We start from the raw sequence: 7,784 nt of genomic DNA on the forward strand, positions 1-7,784 counted from the left end.
CTAAGCCTAAATTTCAATCATACAGGGTGTTAAATAGTCGGCTGCAAGATTATCTTACACACGCGGAAACAAAAAAATATAATAGCCACAGATGCATCAGTAATTGACGAAAAGGCAGGCGTAGGTATTTACTCCCTTTCGCTTGGCTGGTCATTTTCATTTAGACTGCCGGACTTCACCCCTGTGTTTGAAGCGCAACTCTCGGCAATTATACTAGCGCTGCGAAAACTAGATTTGAACGACCATTGCGCAATAATAATAACAGATTCCCTGTCAGTATCTACGTCTCTAACAACTTCATCAAAATCAATTGCCTTAAAAACGCTCCTTACGCTAGTTCCTCCACAGTTGAAACTTTTGAAATTATTATGGGTACCTTGCCATTGTGGATTAGAAATAAATGAAATGGCCGACACACTAGCGAGAACGGCATTGAACGGTCCAATAATTTCGGTCCTTCCTGTAGTAGCCAGCATAACTGCGATTACGTATAGGAAATCTTCCCTTCGAGCAGACGCCATAGATTCAATAAAGTCATTGACAGAATTTAGACATTTAAACTTTTCATGGAAAATCCAGTGGTGTCAAATTAGACAATTAGAAGTATTATTAACTCGATTAGGATGCCGAGTGCCCCCGTTGAATCTGTATGCACACAGGGCTGGTCTGGCGATATCTCCCCTCTGTCAATTTTGTTCAGAAATCGAATCAGTAGAGCATTATTTTTTATCGTGTCACCGCTATATATTACAAAGAAAAATACTTCTTGAAACTCCATGTACTAAGCTTAGCAATAGACGCTATTCTCACCTTCGGTGCTTCGGATTTGGGCGTCATCCACAGGAATGTTTTTGACGCTGTTAGTGCTTTCCTTCATGAAACAAAACGAATGCGTTTTTAAGTTCCTAATTGCAAACGTGTTCCGATAGTGTCAATTAATCAATAAGAAAAAAAACAATAAAAAAGAAGACGTTCGGTAACACATTAATTTCATTTTTCTAATTTCTAGTTAGGATCAGAAGTCTGGCATGAATGTACAAATAATTATTGCACTCGTTCTTTTTTATGTTTGCATGTCTTTTGTGTTAACTCAGTAGTTGTAACTTTAAATCTTCATATCTACAATTCTTGGCCAATCCCCCAGTGTGGGTATGAGCCATGTGTAGAGGCACATCATCATCATCATCAATGTAAATAAAATGGCTGAAAGCAAACTGCTTTCGTTGGAACTTTATATTTGGCGCAGCCTTTGACATCATCCAGAAGATGTGGGTTACCTTCTACCTCACACAGCGGGACGGCGAGCCACTGATCGCAGGCTACGAGCGAGACGGCGAGAACTTCGTTGCGGCGCCAGAAGAGATGACAACACCTGGCCGAATCGAATCCTTCGCCACAATTGCCCATGAACCAATCAGCGACGTCATCGCCAGAGGTACTGTGAAGGTAAACGTACCTGTTCCGGAGTTCGAAGCCTGGGAAAAGCAAAACACCATTAAGGAGCAACTGCCGAGCCATTCTGATGCAATTGCAGATACGTCAGTCTGGTCGAACGTTCTTTCTCAGCTCACTTGTTTGCAAAAGCAGCAACTACAGCACCAACAAACACTCTTGACGGTTCTGGCATCAGACAGGACTCGTCACATGACATTAAACCCGCACATCTTTGACGGCAGTTCCGGTGTAGATTATTGGTTGAACGCATTTGAGTGTGCATGTGAGCAGAATCACTGGTACACGGACTGCGACAAAATACAAAATATGCGAGTATGTCTTTCTGGAAATGCCAAACAAAGGTTTGACTTGCGTTTTGCCCAACACAAGGAAGATTCATGAGACTGTTTGGCGTAGCGCACACCCACAAGGACAAAAGAAGGACACACACACACACAGCGCTAACTTTCAACTAATGGTTTTTCTGATCACACGTGTCCTTTTTTATACAGCAACAGGCGACCGATAAAACCAAGAAAAACCACGCGGTCAATGCTGTAATATTACATGTTTTTTCTTGGTTTTATCGGTCGCCTGTTCCTGTATAAAAAGGACACGTGTGATCAGAAATAAAACCATTAGTTGAAAGTTAGCGCTGTGTGTGTGTGTGTCCTTCTTTTGTCCTTGTGGGTGTGCGCTACGCCAAACAGTCTCATGGATCATAACCAACTAGCCCAACAAAGCGCCTTGAGAAGATTCATGGCAGTCATGGAAGCACAGCTGTGTCAGTGCCTTCAGAAAGAATGCAGTAGAATTATGGGACAAAGCCATCAAGTATGAACAAAACAGTGAGAACCTAGTCGACTATTTCTTCATAAAACAACAATTGCTGTATAACGCTGATCCGAACCTTCCAGAATCATGTGTCGTGCTACTTATAATACAGGGAATGAATAAAGGAAGTCGAATGCAAATGGAACTCAAGGCACCTAACGTCTGAGGAGCTTCTTCATAGTTTGAAGTACATTAGTTCTGACTCTACAGATGCAATCGGGTTTAAAGATTAACCACCGCAACCAAACGAAGCAGGATCCTCTAGAAAATGTGTCTTCCCGTACGCCAATTGCGTGAAAGAACAGCCGTCTCATCAATTCTATGAGACTTACACATCACTTGGAGAATCGTCGCATTATTGTTTACAGGGGCAATTATTGGAGCGAGAGACCGTTTTTATTGTAATGCCAAACATTCTCTTCGCTGCGATGGTTGTCAATGGTTCCAACGTGCCAGCGCTGATCAACACAGGTTCTTCAGTCAGCCTGATTAACGAGGAGAGGGTACCTAAAGATGACATCTCTCCAGGAAAACCAATCAGGTTGTGTAGCTACGATGGAACTTGCAGGGAGTTCACGAAATGGACCGAGGCAGATGTTCGCTTCAGAGGCCAGGTATTACGAGTGAAAAGCCTCGTAATGTCGGGTGTTAATTTTGATTTTTTTCTGTCCCGGCCCGACATGAAACTTCTGAAAATAAACATACACTGGAACGATGTCATAACAACTGACAATGTCGAAAGTTGCTCCCATGTTAGAGGAACGCATCCTAAAATTGTGAAGTGCGCCGACGAAGTCACGTCGAAGTACGCGGAACTCATTTCTTTTGGCACTTATCCCACAGGTACCTCGGTCACCGAAGTTCTCTTCGAACTATGCGACAAAAACGTCGTAAGAAAGAAGTCATATGCCTTGAGCCACGAGAAGAAAACTTGGTTAAAACAGGAGCTTCAAGACATGCTGGACGCGGGCATCATTCGACCATCCACGCCTTCGTTTGCGTCACCAATTACGATTGTGCCTAAAGAAGATGGATCGTTCTGGTTATGCACAGATTACAGACTCATCAACCGGCAGACAGACCTGTTTCCTTTCCCAATGCCAAGAATCGATGAGATAATTGATGAGACCAGCGGGTGTTAATGCTTCTCCAGAATTGAGTTGGTTAAATGATATTGGCAGATCCCTCTGAGGGAAGACACAAAGAACTTTACTGCGTTCGTTACACCATTTGATTTCTACGAGTACAACCGGCTCCCGTTTGTGTGGAAGAATTCAGGTGCGTTTTTCCAGAAAATGATTAACGCTGTCCTGAAAGATTTTATTGGGAAGTTTTGCAATGTGTACATCGACGACGTCTTAGTTTATTCAAGGACCAGCGACGACCATGCGATCCACCTGTTGGCAGTGCTGCAAGCACTCAGTGATGTACAACTAAAAATTAAGGCAAAGGAGAGTGAGTTCTTTTGCCGGACCGAAAGTATTTCTCGGCAGGCGCTTTAACGCAAGACAAAGAGTACCAAGGAAGAAAGTGTGCAGCGCATCAGGTCTCTTGCGAAGCCCCATGACGTTCATTCTCTTCGTGTGTTTTTAGGTCTTGCAGGACACTTCAGAGCTTTTACACAAGACTACGCTAAAAAGACGAAGTGTCTCACCACCTTAACCCAGAAAGGCGTCCCGTTCATGTGGTCTGACGAATGTGAACGAGCCTATTTGGAACTGGTTACAATCATTTCTTCTGACCCTGTGCTAACGCTGCCGGATTTCACGTTACCCTTCTAGCTCTACACCGATGCTTAACACTACGGAACTGGAGCTCTTCTTTACCAAAGAGATGACAAGGAGCCGGCGTCCCGACAACTAGAAGTAATCGGTTATTTTTCGTACACGTTTACGAAAGCCCAAAATAATTACTGCACCACAGAGAAAGAAGCTCTTGCTGTTGTCATCACCTTGAGATGTTTCAGGACATCCTTGGAAGCCAGATGTTTTAAATTGTTCACCGACAACCAGACCTTGATTTATCTGCTTCATCTCGCACAGCCAAAGGGGAGAATTGTACGATGAACAAGCGAGATCCAACAGTACACCTTCAAGGTAGTTCATCGCCCTGGGCAAAATCACCAGGATGCTGATGCCTTCTCCAGAATGCATATACCACAAGAAACAGAAGCTGAACACGTCAACTTTATAAGGCTGGGGGAAGGTACAGAAAAGTTGACATTTAAGAACGGAAAGGTACACGTGCCGGCGACAGATGTGCAAGCAGGTTTGAGGATGTACCATAAGAGTCCACAATCTGGAGGACATGATGAATTTGGAGGACACACAGAAAGTTCACTGCAAGATTCACTTGGAAGAACATGAAAGCGGATGTCGCTAACTACATTAAGACATGCCATGAATGCCAGCTCTTCAAAGCAAAGTTTAGGCCACGAGGGAATAAAATGTAATGCCGGTGCACTCGGAGGTACCTCTTGAAGTACTTCACCTCGACTTTGCGGAAGTCAAGAAGAAAGGCGAGGGCGTGCGAAAAGCTCAAGCGTTTTTGATTGCCGTGGACGAGTGCACACGCTATGTTGTTGCTAAGGCCGGCCGTGAAGATTCGAATGCAGTGATTTCCCGCCTGGAGCGTAATGTGTTCAAGGATGTCAAAGTTGCCGACAATGGACCAGCTTTTCGAAGTCTTAAGCTTCGACGATGGGCAGAAGAAAGAGGTATTAAATTACATTTGCCAGCACCATACCACTCTGAAGCTAATTCTCTTGCAGAAAGGATGATTAGGGACTTGAAGATGTTTCTGTCTTTATACCCAGACTTCAAAGGCGGGTGGAAGTGTGCTCTGGAGGCGGCTGTATTCCATTACAATCAATCCTATACTGCAGGACTTGGATGCGGCCCCAATTTTGCGGCTTTCGGAAAATCAAGCTGGTTGCCTGCTGATCAAGAGCTTGGTTTGGTCGACAAGATCGTTCTCAAGGAAAAACCTATGGCGGAAGAAAAGAAGCAACTACATCACCAAACGTTGAAAAGGAACTTCGATAAGCGTCATCGATCAGAAATGCCCGATGTGCAGCCTGGAAGCATGATTCTTGTGCGCAAAGGTCTCGACCCGAAGTCTCCGTTTACGGGTCCCTACTTCGTCACGAAGATTGAGAAACAACAAGGCATACTGAAGACAGTATATTACCAGGGACCTCGCGGCAAGATCGAAGAGTCGTCTCTCTCAAATATACTTCCATACCATCTCCGGAGAGATGGAAACAGGAGCCTGGGAGGATGTAGTGATCCAAAAGAATTGTTTGGAGAAGGCGGAAAAGAAGAGGCTAGAAGAGGAGGCAGTAGAAGCCAGGTGGAATGTAAATGAAATGGCTGAAGGCGAACTGCTTTCATTGAAACTTTATATTGATAATGTATTCAAAGTACACATAAATACAGTATGTTTTAATAGTTGTTTTTTTTTTGTAGACACACAAGTGAACGACGCTGCCTCACTACGAACTGAACTGAAGTAAATTGTGTTCGGGGGCTAATTGGTACGACATTAGAACGGTAAGGAACTGCACGGTTGATGTAGTACTGTGGTTTAGTATTACTGAGGCCCGTGCCTGCGTAGGCGTTGTTCAAAAGATCTTACATAGAACCTCTTGAAGAATGCCTACTAATACAGCTGGTTATATATTGCAATTCCCCATTGTATGCTTGGCGCTCATATACACTTTTCGTAACTTGTATAAAAGGTGCTGGGTGAACTTTCGTGGATTTATATGAGCACACGGCTGTCTGTACTTGTGAACTGCTGATATATGCTTGCATAAAGAATTACAGGAGGCCTGCACAGTTCGAGTGCTATTGTGGCAGACTGTGCCAACTCTCTCTGGACGGGAAACAACAAGCTACATGTACACAAAAAGCAAAGGATAACTTAAACAAATTAGGTCGGTGTAGTTTCACTACAGCTGAATTACAGTAGGTAAGGCACAACTGCTAGGAGGCAGATCGCGCTTTCAATAACTGCAATAGCAAAAGCTTTTTATTGCCTGCTATAACGCTTCAATTCTTCAAAACGCGCGTAAACTTGACAACAAGGTAATCTGGACGAGAAATAAAATACCAGGACACGGGCACATAAGTCGACTGAATGACACACACAGATACTGGGGGAATTCAACCGTGTTATAAGTTCTGTGGCCTTTCGTTTTCTTTCAAGAGCCCGAAAAAACAAACGCAAATGTGAGGACTAGAGGTCTGCACGGGCTCCGGGTAGCCCGAAAGCTCGAGCCCGACCCGGCCCGCGGGCCGGGCTCGGGCGGGCCGACGTACTTTCACCTCGGGCCCGGGCCGGGCTCGGGCTACTTGGAGCTTTATCGGGCCGGGCTCGGGCCCGGCGTAAAGCCCGACTCAAGCCCGAAATATAGAGAATGAGCGGCAATGTCTTCCGGCACGCATACAGCTCCTTTTCCGCGACCGCCCTTTACCGCTTTTCCTTTCCATTCGCCACTTTAAACAAAAGGGGAGCAGGTAAAGCACTGCCTCTGTTGCACTCCGACAAACAGAGAAGTAACACCACCTGAGCTAGTGACGGCGCCACGCGACTGTTCGCGTTAGATTTAATGCCAAATCCCATATGAGTGAAAATGCACGCGATAGCGACGAGCGACCCGACGTAGATCGCCTTCGTGCAAGCTGACGCTTGCATTGGCATGCCACATACACGTGACGGCTTTGGCGAGCGAACTCCATTGTTGCTGGCATGAGGTCGTCTACTTGTATTGCAAAAGTGCCGCGAACAGTCTCTACACTCTTATTCAAGTCCCGTATAACGTCCGGCACATAAGCGGCCCATTTTTATTCCACCACAAGGTACTCCATATAAGCGGCCCTTCAATCGCCATTAAGCGTGACAAATTCTGCGGTGACGGGCTGGGCCCGCTATATGCGGCCGCGAGCGGACGCAACGCTTATATGGAGCCCGCGGTTTATTGACGAGAAAATTTCTCGAGCGGACGCAACGCTTATACAGGGCCCGTTGTTGCATGCGGGAAATTGAGATCGGCGCCGCGGCGAGAAGCGAGAGAGCGCCGAGCGAGCGTGCTCAATGCTCGAAGTCCACGTTGACGTCGTGTAGTATTTCCTGTGTTGGCGCCGGATGCGGCCGGTGAACTCGAGATACAGCATACAGCCAATACAGCCAGCGCCTCCCTGACCTTGGCAATCATATCTGATTTCGTGCGAAGCACGTGCGTTGGAAACGCAGCGGCCGTGCCGAGTTACGTCAGTCGCCTCATGCTGCCTCGTTCGCCTCGCACCGTTTTTGTTTAAAGTATACAATTCGTATTGTAGACGTGCCTTTGTTTCTGTTTACTCGTGAATACGCAAAATTGTCACGTAAACGACGCCCGCGATGTCTACAAACTCAACGTGCGAAGGAAGTTTTCACCTTTGATCGCGTTCTCTCCCTGCTCACGCTGCTGACTTATCCCCCCTACAGTTCTCTCTCCCATGCGCGTCGAGCGG

This window comes from Rhipicephalus sanguineus, chromosome 6, assembly GCF_013339695.2.
Source record: "Rhipicephalus sanguineus isolate Rsan-2018 chromosome 6, BIME_Rsan_1.4, whole genome shotgun sequence".
Classification (NCBI taxonomy): domain Eukaryota; kingdom Metazoa; phylum Arthropoda; class Arachnida; order Ixodida; family Ixodidae; genus Rhipicephalus; species Rhipicephalus sanguineus.